At 47.4% G+C, this 14,020-nt stretch overlaps 1 protein-coding gene across 2 annotated transcripts in view; it reads right to left on the reverse strand.

Annotated features, from left to right (window-relative positions):
* The window catches only part of KLF3 (KLF transcription factor 3), a 35,424-nt gene extending 23,042 nt beyond the window's left edge, over positions 1–12,382 (reverse strand). The window contains exon 1 of one of the 2 annotated variants that reach the window (XM_058722865.1): positions 12,035–12,382. The gene's annotated coding sequence lies outside the window, so the exon portion shown is untranslated. Of the gene's footprint in view, positions 1–2,352; positions 2,506–12,034 lie in introns of those variants that run through there. The other variant, XM_058722866.1, reaches the window with a different exon arrangement.
* Between the last annotated feature and the right edge of the window lie 1,638 nt (positions 12,383–14,020).

The raw sequence follows: 14,020 nt of genomic DNA on the forward strand, positions 1-14,020 counted from the left end.
TACCTTTTATCTAAATTTAAGGAAATTAATGCTTCATGAGACTTGTAATCATGAGAAAAAAGTCTCGCAGAAAGCATGTGCCCTAATGAAACTGGTTTATCTTATTCAAAAATCATTGTAAAGGTATGCTTATTTGTTCAGAACTGTACCTCAAGAGTAACTCAATCGCCGGCCAAGGGCTATTTCTCATTATAGAAGTATTTCAGCTAGTAAATGAAAAATGAGGGGTAGAATTAGAATATCTCATTTTGAAACTCCTAGCTGACCAAGGCATCGCTGGACAATAAAAATCTGTGCAGAATTCGAGTGTCACTGCAAACAGAAGGAAACTCACTCATCGTTCCATCTACATGTCTAACTAACACTCTGCTCCCAATTTGGTTGTTTCTAAAATGACTGACTATACTTTCAGTGGTAGCTACAGGATATGGAACAAGAGAAGGTGAGGGACACACAAAGAAAACGGAACACTCTGAACTGTTCACAAGACAGCCCTTCCTGGGAGGGGCGGTGGGATGGGACAACTTCACACACATCTCTGTGCCAATTTTTAAATGTATTACTTCTATAATTAAAACTTTTAATAGAAACGAGAGGGAAGCTAAGCTAGAAAGAAACCAAATTTAGGAAGAGAATCAAACACATTAACACAAATCGGGCTTCTGTTTATTGATTTTCAGGAAAACTTATACTTTGTAACTACTGTGCCTATCTCTGAAGAGACCACTTTTGCTACTGGCATTGACCTTGTCTTTGGATTTTGGTCTAGAATCGGAAGAATGACTGCAATGTCTCCAAGGTGCCTTCCGTAGAACTGAGAAGTAGTTTATGCACTGAAAGAATTAGAACCTGGTGGCTTTTGTTACACATGGGCACCTCATGTACCGGGGATACAGCCCTCCTTAGAAAAGAAGGCTAAGTAAAACGCAAATGCTGTAGGAAATCTAGTTCACCAACACTGACCGCAGTCTTAAGTAGAACCAGTAGGTGGCGCACTACAACAGGTATTAGAAGCCAAGGACGAAGTAAGTAAAATGAGTTTGCCAACCTCAGGGTCTTTAAACCTAGTGGGTTTTAAGCAGGCCCAGGAATTCTGGTAACCATTTTATGTAGGTATCCCAGAGATGAGGAGCCCCAAATGTGGTTCTGTTTTTTTCTAACAACTATTTTCCAATCATTAATACATTTCCATCTTAGTTGTATTTAACTTGCCAAAATCATTTTCCATAACTGGAACGATGTCATCTTCCCTGTTTTATTTTGCCGGGAAGGGCTGATACAACTGAATTTTCTCCCAAAAGGAATAAAAAGATTTCCCTTCACTCTCTCTACTTACACTTTGGACTTTTCAGAAGTCAAAATAAGGGCCAGATTTTTGCCAAAATGAAAGAATGTGTGATTTATGTATTTAAAAGCTTTGGTGAATCCATTTACATAGTTTCAGAAGCAATATAGTTCCATCTCACAGTCCTATCCAGTCCACCACCACCCCCCTACCCGACAGTTGCTTTACGAGGGTACAAATGAGGGACAGAGCTTAGAAACAAACACAGCCCTTAATGTAAGAGGTAGCTATGATGTCACCAAACTTCCTTTGAAAGTAGCTTGTCTAGAAGCTAGAGCAAGTTTTATTATAAAAACAATCTTATAAGTGATTGCCCCTTCCTGAGAAGCATGACAGAGACATAGAGAGAATGTGTGTGTGTGTCTGAAGCGAAGTTTCTTGTGATATAGCAAGATTTGCTTCTGACATTCTCCCTTCTTGGGCACTTTCCATATCTCTTCCTCAGATCCTCAAAGGGTCCCTGCATTTTCCTACACGGCTTGTTTGTAGTAATCTTTGTTTCCCAGCTGACCTCAGCAAGGTGTAGGGAGAAAAACAGTGAGACCAAAGCGAGACACCATCTGCAAGCACCTTAACTCTCCAGAGTTTGGATGTGAAAGAGGAAGTGCACCGCCTTCCCTCACCCTTTACTCCCCAAAGGAACTGCAGGGGATAAAAGAAAAAAAAACCCGAAAATTGTGTGTGTGTGTGTGTGTGTGTGTGTGTGTGTGTGTGTGTGTAATTCTTGATCAGGAGAAGAAAAAGGGCAGGCAGGCATCCTTGCAGCTGAAGTTCCTCTCAAAAGAAACACTTCTTTCTTCACTTCTGTACCCAAACTCTTCCATAGTTCCGGAAGAGTCAAATATTTAATGGCAGTGGCCCTGGCCAGGAGTACAGGGGGCCAGGCAACAGATGTGAGAAAGCATTTTTAAATTGGAGGCTCCTTCCAGAACAGCCAGATGCTGGCACCTTCCTGGAACTGCCCCCCCCCACCCCCATTTTCATATTCCTGGTTGAGTTTCACCTACCTTTGTCTTCTATTGTTGGTTTGAAAGGAAAAAATTCCATGGAGTGTTTCTAAATCTTTGCCCCTCACAAATTAGATTTAGCTATTCTGCATCAAAATGTTTTGTAAATGGGAAAGAAGTTAATTATTTAGTTTTAGATTAAATATAATGATCCAGTGAGCAAACAATCCGCCCTCTCTCCTCTCTCTGCTAACAAGCCACCCAATTTTACTTTCCTGCCTCCACCCATTTGCTCCACCCTATGGAGCGTTGCCAAGGCGAGTTCGACTTGTCCAAACAGGACATGGCTTCAGATAAGATTCTGTCCACACCCTGTACTTCGGAAAGACCGAGTGAAGCAATTGATTTTGCATGTAAATAGGGACAGGTGCAAAGGTAACAACCAAGCAAAATCCCTACACATTTCTAGACGGAGGCCCGGCGAAGCAGGGGTGGGAGCTGGGAAACCCAAACCCATATCCTTCAGGTAAACTCTCAAGTTCAAGGCTACCTGGTTAGTAGCATTCCACACCTTTCTTAAAGAAATTTTCTCGCAAATGCAAATCATTCTGCCTACTAAGTTTACACAGCTGTTTTCCTTCTTTATGCTCTCAGACAATTCTGTGTTTTAGTTTACTGAAAAATGCCCATGATGTGTAATAATCAATCCTTCAGTGTACGTATCTTAAGAGGCTAGGCTCAGCCCTCACAATTCTCTTCTGAGAAGCGTTATATAATCAAACCCAGACGGGCTGCGTGAGGCCACACTGCCTCTCCACTGGTGCCCTATCGCTGGACACCCACCCCACTCTACCCCAAGAGGCCTCCACCCATGGGGCCCCACCCGGGAGGCAGTGGGAGGCTGGGAGGGGCCAACTGGCTCCGGTCAGCACCAGTTCCTGGAAATTCCGGCCTGAGCAGGGATGGCTGGAACCTTAAAAATAACCAGAAAGAATTGTCAGGGTGGTGGTAATTCCCTCAGCTCCTGAGGATCCTCCATTAAAAATTTTACCTCTCAGAGCCACCAAGCCTCTGGATGTGAAACCGTGAGCTAATACTGCCCTCACGCTTCAAAAGTAAACAAAAGAGAAGAGAGGAAGGCATTTCGAACCACTGCTATGTGAGAGAATTAATTCAACATGTCCCCAACCCAAATCCTCCTTCTCCTTGCTCCTGCCTCAGAAAGGCTGCTTGCAGCCCCCCACCCACCCCACCCCCCCAACCCATTTGCGTTATTTTCTGGTCATTCACCATGGAAACCTAGAGGTCATCTTTCAAGTCTTCTTCCTCACCAACTTGTCTTTCCATTCCCTACTACTGCCACTGGGAGCCAGGCCCTCAGTGCCTCAAGACTGTGTTACTGGATTTTCCCTCCACTGGTCTCCCCACCGCGTCCCTTGGTCCCTCCAATTCGCCCTGATCTTGCTACTTGCAACTGACAGTTCTCAAAGCCCTCTTCTCACCCAAGCTCACAAACCTTCCTCCAAAGGGACCCCCAGGGTGTGCAGAGTGGGTCCAGGCGCCCATGCTCCGCACCCCCTTTCTAACCGGCTGCCCCCCTCCCCCCCTGCTCAAAGCACCCCTCGCGCTGGCTACCCCGTTCCCCCCACCCCCGTGCCTTTGTTCATTTTTGGCCCTGATGCTGGGCAACCAGTGTGGAATGCCCCGTCCCCTTCCGGCTTATCTAAATCCTCCTAATTCTTCAAAGACCAGCTCAAGGCCCTCCCCACGCAGTGCAGCAGGCTGACTGCGCCCTGGCTGATCTGAGGCCACCCCTTCTTACCTAGATGGGCGGGTCTTTTAAACGGTTTGTCTCAGACCACCACCTGGATTGGGAGCACCTGAAGGACAGGAGTGCCTTACACTTCCTTAGTGGCAAATGGGCGCCCCCGTCCCAAGTCCTCAGAGGAGGTGAGGCTTGCTCACTAGTTTTCTGGCAGGCCTGAGGAATGGCTCTAAGAGCACTCAGCCCGTAGTAGGACCTCCACGGCCTTTGCTTTTCCTTTTGCCCTTGAGAACACTTGAAATTTCCCCCTACGTAAGTAACAGGGGTTAGAGGGCCTAACCTGAAAGGAAACTTGTTAAACCAAACTTTCTTTTTTTATTTTTTTTATTTTTTTTTATTTTTTAATATATGAAATTTACTGTCAAATTGGTTTCCATACAACACCCAGTGCTCATCCCAAAAGGTGCCCTCCTCAATACCCATCACCCACCCTCCGCTCCCTCCCACCCCCCATCAACCCTCAGTTTGTTCTCAGTTTTTAACAGTCTCTTATGCTTTGGCTCTCTCCCACTCTAACCTCTTTTTTTTTTTTAAAAAAACCAAACTTTCTTAGAAAATGTTACAGCTCCTACCCTTGACTTGACTGTTAGGGGTCCTCTAGAGACCTTATTAGTATCATCCTCCAATTATTTTGTATTACCTACCCAGGGAGATCTTCTAAACAAATCGAGTGTCACGGTCTCTCATCCTCTGTTTTAAAACCTAGAATAGAAGAGGGGGGAAAAAAAAGAAAGAGAAAAAAAAAAAAGAGGGAGGGAAGATGCAATATCGTGCGAGGAGGGAGGGGGAGGGAGAGAGAGTTTGTAGGTTTTTTAAGGATACTTCTATTGACCAAGGAAAGCAAGGGGCTAGGTGATGTCACAGGTTTCCTGCCATCACAGGATGATCACCATCATCATGACTGAATCTCCAGGTGCTGTTCTTTACATGGACTGTGTCACTGAGTGCCTATCAGGTGGGTGGGTACTATTTTCCCATTACTTCTGAGAACAACGGAACAGAGAGGTAAAGCAATCTGCCCGTGGTCATACAGCTGCTAAGTTGTACAGCCAGGATTTGAACCCTAAACAGTCTGACTTCAAAAGTGGTGAACTTGGCACTCTACTCTGCTCCCTCCCCAGGCAGAGAACAACATTACACCACAAACAGCGATCATGGGCTAGCGATTCCTTCGAACACATCTATCCACAGGGGAATGTGGAATGCAGGGACCTAGTAGTTATAGTAGTGGCGACTCAACTCCTCTCAACCGGCCCCTGCTGCTGACCCAGTGTCTTAGTGTGCACGCTTGGACACAAGATCAAAAGACACATTCTGAAGGCCCCAAACTAGGCTATTATTCTTCCTAGCCAGTGCACCTGCAATTGGTCCATAAAACTGCTCGGAAAAAAACTGGCAGCTTTACCCAAGTAAATACGGAAACCATCATAATAGCTGTACAAAGGCGGAAGGGTCAGGCCCTCACCCCCATTTTAGGAATGAGGAAATTGGAGGAACAGGGGTGAAATGACTCGCCCAAATTTGCAGAGCTGGTTGGAGCTGTAGCCAAGACCAGAAACGCATCTGCCTGCCTGCAGACCCAGGGCACTTTCTGCTCTGCTTCAGAGTCTGGGCCATGGGCAGGGCTTTTTTAAGCAGTCATCTCACACTGGGGTCACTCCCCGGGTAACAGAGGGTATGGGATGTGTGCAGTGCCTGCTGGCCCAGGTTAGGCAGTGCCGTGGGGAGGTTCCAGAGGGTAATTAAGATTTCAAAATGCCTTTTCAGGTTAGATCACTCGGGACTTACTCCATCCTGTGGCATAACTAATAATAATGACTGCACATAATTTGAGATTAGCCCTAATGAGTACGTGCTCAATAAATACTTATGAGATGAATAAATGAATGGATGTCAAACTACCCTTTTTACACGTGAGGATAAAAAGAAGGGCAAGGGCCTTGCAATGATTGTATACCAGGTGCCATACTAGTGAAACTTGCCAGGGGCCAGTGAAGCTAGCTAGCCTGAAGATCATCTTCTAAAACCTAAAACGCAAAGTTAGTGTGAAAAGTTTGGGAGGCTCGGGAGAGGAAAAACTTCCTTGTTTGGAGAAAGGAGCAGAATAGGAACTTGAAGTTGGTAAGGAAAGTAGTTTTAGGGTGCAAAGCTTTGGAAGGTAGCAGGATATAAAGCACAAGAAGAGCTGAAGGAGTGGATTTCAGTGATTAGACCGAAGCACAGAGGTTAGTAGACAGAAGGTGTACAGGCCAAAGGAGAAAAAACCCACAGTTCATTCACAGGTCGCTCTCCAGGGTAGAATGCACTGCCCTCAGTGTCCACTTGATCTCTTATGTCTAGATTTGGCCAAACTCCACTGATCTGGATTGAGACTTAGCCCCAGGCCATCCCTGGAGATCCCCAGGCCTTCCAGAGATTGGTAACCCCCTTAAGCATGTCCCAGGCTAAGCTGGGCTCTCTTGAGAGTCCTCTGGGTCAGGGGGCTACCTTGGAAAGCACCCCCTTCCTAAAATTCAGGGTAAGAGTTAGACCCAGGTTTGTTCGGAATGCATGGGCTGAAGGGCCACTTAACTTGCCACATTCGGTCTCCAGCTCCCCTTAATAATTAGATGGAGGAAATGATAATGTATTCAGCCTGCCAGCACAATAGAAGGAGTTTCAAAAAGCTCCAGGAACCTGTTTTGCTAGAAAATGAACTTTACTATTGAACACCCTGACCAAGGGATACAAAATATACGGATCCTAATATATATATTTTTTAATGTTCCATTGAACTGGTAGGTAACATTCCAGAAAAAGCATAGATCCAATTAAAAGGATACTTTTGCTTTGGGAGAAAACAGTCCCAGTTAGGGTGCAGAACTGTGTCTATAGCATAGTGTCTCTTTTTCATTACTACCAAATTTCAAGGAAGGAGAGTTGGGGGGGGGCGGGGGGCAAAGCTACCTCCTTTAGACAATGCTCTCCCTTATCAGGGCAGACTGCTGTCTGGTTTCCTGTCTCGAGCTCTGGCATTACCGCTTCAGATGAGAACTGGGGTCTAAGAAAGGGACAGATCAGGCTTGAAAATGAGAATGCTAAAAAGCACCACAATCCTCCTGCAATTCACTCTAAGATGAATTTCGACCAGAACATTACACATTAGCAAACCAGATATCAATGGTTTTATGCCTCTAGGGATTTTTTTTTTTTGAAACCTAGAACCAGTAAATATGAAGCACTTCAGAAAGAAACCCAATTTCCAGAATAATGTAATTCCTAGTATGTCAAGGAAAAGGATGCTTATACTTATTTTTTCTTAAACACAACTGGTGTGAAAAAACAGAGTAAGAAGTACGACCTAAGAAAGCTGTTCTTTACAGCAAAAATATTGACTTGGAAATATTAAGAAGGCAAGCATCTAAAGGGGAGATGGAAATAAAATTGAATTAAATTAGGAATAATGATTTGCATGGTCAAGAAATGAAATGATTATTCCCATTTTTTCCTTTTGTAATTACAGTAACTATCAACTGGTATAATTTTCCCAAATTGTTCAGCTTAGTACTTAAAAGCTTGCAAAGTTTTTTTCTTTTTTTCCTGATAAAATACATTAGACCCTAATCATGTCTATTAGCCAAACTCCTCCCTTTTTTCCCCAAAATGGGGAGGCAAGAATGAAGCTGGAATAAGCCAAATAAAAATTGTCAGCTTAAATCTAGTTGCATTGTTAACAGCTTTGGAACTAAAATTGAAAAAGTTGCTTCAATTTGGGTTACTTACAAATTTTGGTTTAAAGGCCTCTTATGCTACAAGTCAACTTAATATTTCAAGTTCGCTTCTCCCAAAAGAGAAAGAAAAATGTTACTGAAAGCTTCCAAAACTCCCATCTTTTTTCAAGGAAGGTCATCAATAGCCTTCTACTTGATTCTAGTAGCTTTCCTAACATCATATGATATATTTCCCTTCATACATAAAGAAAGAATGCAGTGGCATGTGAAGTTAAAAACCAAAGTACTATTAACATCAATTTTGGGGAGGATAGGGTCTGATTTGCTGCCTTAGCAATTCTGAATTAATTCCATCAGAGAACATTGTAGATAATTCCTTTAGATGTTATAAGAAAACCCAAAAGTAAGTTTAAAAAGAAACCTGCAGGTTAGTTTTCTTATCCAACTACTTCTTTAAAACTTAGTTTCTGAAGAACCCACAGAAAAATTTAGTAGGTTTTGAAGAGTTAACCCAGAAATGTGTTCTCCCGCAACTGACAGAATATACAAAAAAAAAAAAAAAAAAAAAAAAAAAGTGGGATTATGAGAAAGCTGGCGTTGTAAAACAGTAAAAACAAGAGTGTTTTCCTTCTGTTTTCAAAATATAAGATTAAACTTTTCCAAACTATCATTAAAATGAATTTCTCATTTCCAGTTCTCCCTTTCTCTGGGCTTTTTATTCTTCAAACAGGCCGGAGATCAGATGTAGAATACATCTTTGTCCTTAGGAAAATTATCCTAGCGCTTATAGCTTTGTCTTTAAAAGAAATGATCCTGGGACTTTCTCAATATATCTTATGTTTTGTTTCAACACTTTTTCTAAAAGCCTAGTCTGCCAAGACAGCTTGGACTCTCCATCCAGTGAAGCCTCCTCTGCCTAGAGCTCCAGTGTTCCCTTGCGAACAAGGGTGGGCCACATCCTTCAGAGAACAGCTAGGTCGTCTAAACTCTTAGGTGGTAATTCCCCCTCCAAAATTGACAGCTTCAGGGCAAAATGCCCATCTCCAAACAAACAGCCTCCCACCTCAAAACAAGAAATGAAAAACAAATGCAACATCCTTCAGATTTCTGGCGGATCTGTACACAAACGTCTCCAAATTGCAATCTGGCCATGATAAATGTAAAAAGGTACAAGTATTTATTCACTCATAGAAACACACTGGAGCAAAGGGTATATGTAAAAAGGTTAACTGACTCCTCATTATGACATAACACAGGGATCTTAAGCAATCATAAGTGTGTAGAGACATGATAACTCCCTGGGTGGGGATAGGGAGTTTAGGGGCAGGGACCACGGCCTGGTCTGGGCTACTGATCTACCAGAAAACAGCCTGAAACAGGAAAGAGCACACATATGCCACTTGGAATGTATGACGCAAACCCCAGCCTTGAAACAAAGAACAGGAAACAGCTCTGCTGGCTGTACTGGAGAGCAAGCACAGAGAAACATTTAGCCGGCCCTCCCTGACCCTATATTCATGAGCAGCTGGAGTTTTTTAAGACAACAACAGGGGGGTGGAGGTGTTTGTTCTATGGGTGTGAATAATAACACCAGCTTTATACAGGGGACCTGCCCTATTTACAAATAGGAGCTTCCACATATAGTAAACATCATAAGTGAACATGTGATTTTATCATATTCAGGCAGCAGAGACCTTCCTAATTAACACCAGCCTCCCTTCCAATTTCTTTTGTCTCTTTCTCCCCCATCCCAATGGCTGGTCCCTAGCCATGATCAAATTCTGGGTTGGGGTAATGATTACTGTTCAGTCTCAGCATCATGAGGAAAATGAAGAGAGCACTATTAAGAATTCAGATGACAACTGGGTTATTCCACATAACTGAAAATTGAACCAGTTTTAAGTGTCCCTTAGCTACAGAACGAAATTCCTAGACACAGTGGGATATCTAAAATCACCCCAAAATTTTACCATCTTTTTCAACTGCATAGTTAGAAACCTATCTGCACACAGCTGCACATCTGTTCTCCATGTACACACACTGAAAGAAATTCACCTTTTGAGAATATGATTCTGCTCCTGACATTTCATTTAACCCCAAAGTGTTACACAATCTGTACAACAGAGTATCGATTTTTATAAGATATCCTAAAATGTCTACTTTCCTTTAGGTATATTTAAGGTAGCAAAATCCATTCATAGTCTTGTCCCCATTATTATGTCTATTCTGTTACTTAGCCAGGGCTGTTCAACTCAGGTTTCCATTATCAGAGATTTAAAAATCTGTGTGTAGACAAAACTACAGGTGAAAAAAAAAAGGCATCACCGTGCCCATAGCAACCAGAAGACTGGGTTTTAATTTAGAAACTTTGCAGTGAAAAAACAATAGCATGTTTTATATCTGACAAGATTTTGTGGTCTTAGCAGCTACTTTGCTTTGTTATTCACACTAAGATTTTTACACTTGCATTCTCCTTCATGAAAGCCAACTGTTCCTTAAAGTCTATCTTTACTGAACCTACAATAGTACATTAGGCTGTTTCCTTCTAATACTTCTGCTGCAGACCCCACTGACTGTAGAAATTGAGGTATCAGTTTCTCTAGGGAGTTTAATCAAACATCTCATTTCAGATTTCTGTTAACAGGCTCAAGTCAACTAACATACTCCATGATTCAAGCCAGGAGAAACTCATTTGTCCACTCTCTCTTTAAAAAAACAGTAATTTGCCAAATTTTGGAGATGTTAATGTTATCAGATTGTTTTGTTCTCTAAAAGCAAGTCTTCCCTCCGGTTAGGTGGATTATCATCCAGATGGATTTCTTATAAAAATGCTGCTCAAATTCATACAGAAAACACTAAAAAAAAAAAAAAAAAAAAGGTACAAAAGTGTCCAGTGGAAAAACCTATAATGAACAACTGCCCTGTTCCCTTACTAGATTTTGCCTAATAATTAGATACTAAATGTAAATGAAATCAGAATACCATTAATACACTTCTCCCCAAATACCAGACTCTCGTGAGAATTTAATCAATATATTTAGAGTATCTTAGGTGATGCTAGTGAAAAAATACATTCTGAGCTAGTAAAAAATCCAGTATAAAATGTTTATTTTAGTGAAATCCAAGAAGGTGTGCAATTTCCAATTTCCGTTTAACCTAACTTATTAAAAATAAGTCCAGTTTACATGTTCTCCACCTATTATTACTGTGTTTTGCTGTAAGATTTAAAGCAGAAGATTCTCCCTGATATCTGCCAAAGAAGCTATGGCAATTCCAAGTATTATCTGCCATCTCCAAGAAAGCCACTCTGAAATGTTAAGTAAATCCCAAGGGTCCAGGTCCAGGGATCAGTCTCCGTCCCCACACGGCTTGAGTCCCTAACGCTGCAGGCAGTTGCCTAAGGCGCTCTCCGCCTCCAGCCTCGCTGCAATCCTTGCTCCAGGCACTGCGGCAGGTTCTCTCTGTGCCTCCGAGGAGGACTCTCCAAACCCGGCCAGCGCTTTTCTCCTGCCCCCGAGGATCCAGACGCCCTGGCAGCTCTTGGGCTCCAGGATCGAGAATGGGATGCTGCCTTCAGTCCCAATGGCCCCAAGTTTCTTCCCAGAGGCCCCGGGAGGCTGCTCCAAGTTTTGCTCCGGCGGGCGAGCGGTCGCGCGCCCCGTCCGAAGAGGGGGGCGGCGGGGGGCGGGGTGGGGAGGGCATGGGAGCGGGGGGTGGGGGACCCGGAGGGGGAGGAGCAGGAGTGCGCGGCCTCCGCGCTACCTTTCTCCAAACAACGTTGCCACACGCGGAGAGCACTGAGATTTCTGAGGCTTTGGAGGGAATCGCGAGCGGGCGGGCGGGCGGCAGCCGGGGGACCACACAGGTGAGCCCCCGCCCGCGCCCTCGCCGGGGCCGCGGCGGGCGCCGCGGGTCTCTGTCCCCCACACCGCGGGATCCGCACGGTGGCTCCCTCGAATCCCACACTTTAAACCGCTGAACCCGGGGTCCCCCCTCCCCTCCCCTCGCCTCTCCCTCCGTCCCCACCCCCGGCTTCGAGGAGCTGTTGCACTTTCCCAAGCCCACAGGCGCCCCCACCCCCGCGCTGCACCCCCCAGCCCATTCACTGCGGGCCCCCCCCCCCCCCAGGGAAAAAACGAGACCGGACGAACCCAAACGGGCGACAGCAGGAGTCGGGGCGAGGAAAGGTGAGGGAGAGGGGACTTACTTTTCGAGGCGCGGTGCTGAGCGCTGCAGACGAGAAATAAAGGCCCGAATCCGATCTGCCTTGAGCCCCGCGAATGCAGTAATGTCAGCGTGCCAGCCCGGGCGGCTGTGGCGGTGGCGGCCGCAGGGCACAGGGACGGGGACGGGGACGGGCGCGCGTGCGGCAGGCGCTCGCGCTGCGCTCCGGCTCGGGCCCCGGCTCCGCGCGGCTCCGCTCCTGGCTCCCCTCTGGCTCCTGGCACCAACTCCGGGCAGTCACATGACGCCGGCGCCGCTCGCTCTGCGAGCCTCCCGGGGCTGGCGGGGTAAGTAGAGGCTGGGACCCGGGGTGGGAGGGTCAGGGAGGGGAGAGGGAGCCGCCGCGGCCGCCCGGGCTGGGCGGGTCCCCACCCACTTGGGTGGAGGCAGCCGCCGGAGGGGTCGGCCGAGTCACTCGCGCAAACACGCACCCCGCCCTGCGCCCTTCCCCCGCCACCCCCGCCTCCCGCGCCGCCTCCGCCCCGCCCCGCCCAGTCACCCGGGGACGGCCTGACAGACACTCATTATTCCCCCGAGCCGGGCGCCGCCCCGCCGGCCCAACCTGTCCGGCGAGGCGCGGCGCGGCCGAGGGGCTGGGCGTGAGCGGCGCGGCCCCCGCCCCGGAGCCTCCGCCCTCTGTCCCCCCGCTCCCCGCCCCCCGCCCGGCCCGGCCCCGCGCCCCCGCCCCGGAGTCCCCGCCCGCGCCCCCTCCCTGCGCCCTGCGCCCTCGGTTCCCCGCCCGCCAGGGACCCGCCGCCTCGCCGCCGCCCCAGCCCGGGGGGAAGGAAGGGCGGCGCTGCCCGCTCCGGGCGTCACCGGGCTGCAGCCCGCTGCGCCGCTTCCAAAACACACAGCCGGGCGCGCGGGCCAGCCGAGGCGGGGAACCCGGGTGGCCGGGCCATCAATCAGCCGGCTCCGGCGGGAAGGGCGGCCCCGGGCGCGGCGGGAAGGGCTGGGCCCCACGGCCAGCGCGGCCCCTCCTGGGTCGAGTGCGTGCAACTCTCTTAAAGAAAAAGCAGAAAAAGGCACCGGTGGTGAAGGAGCGCGGGGGTGGGGGTGGGGGGGTTCTGGGCGGATTCGGGGCCGAAGAGCGGCGGGGAAGAGGAGGGCAGTGGGGATGACTTAAACCCTAACATGGTCCCGAGTTTCCAAGGTCATTCGACACACTGTTAGAGCGCTCTTTCTTTGTACCCGGGTTGCCTGGTCCCCTCGTCGCCCGCCCCGGGGAGGGGCGGCCCGGGTGGCATCCCCCGCCCCCTAGGACTTCTTTGAAGGCCCGGAGACCCCTGAGGCAAACTTCCCACGGGCCGGGCCTGCCACTGGAGCGAAAAGGCAACCGGTAGCAGCGGTATTTGCTCAGCCAGGCCTGCCTGAAAACTTGGCAAACTCCGGTCCGGATCCTCCCGCCCGGAGGGAGAACTCGGGGCCAGCCGAGGGCTCGGCCCGGCGACCTTTTATTTCACGTAGCTTCCCTGGGACCCAGTGCGAGCGAGCTTGGTGCGCGGCGGCGGAAACGCTGCTTTCTGTCCTAGCCAGGCCCCTGGGAGAACTTGGTGCAGCTTAGTCCCCGAGTTTAATGCGTTTTGAATTTCTTTTAAACAGTATTAATGTAATAAAGAATGCAATAAAAAGAACAAAGGACAAATTGGTTCAATTGTTTTAGTCCTGTGTAATGTTTAAAAACGCCCTGCTTCAGTGTATGGCTTGTTACTGCTTCAAGATGTTTTAAAGGCCCTTTAAGTTCACCATTCTCACTTTGATGCTTCATCCAGGCATGGTACTACTTAAAACTTAGAGATACAGTATTTACCGAGCCCCATCATGCAGCTACGCAGTATTATAAAATTAGTACCGGGTAACCTCAAGTAGTGAAATTGCATGTTATAAAAAAAATGCACCTAAGAGACCACGTGGAGAACACCCAGAACTGACCCTGGTTCGTGTGCCATCCTGCTGTCCCATAAGTTTA

Source organism: Neofelis nebulosa, chromosome 3 (assembly GCF_028018385.1).
Source record: "Neofelis nebulosa isolate mNeoNeb1 chromosome 3, mNeoNeb1.pri, whole genome shotgun sequence".
NCBI classification, from domain to species: Eukaryota; Metazoa; Chordata; class Mammalia; order Carnivora; family Felidae; genus Neofelis; species Neofelis nebulosa.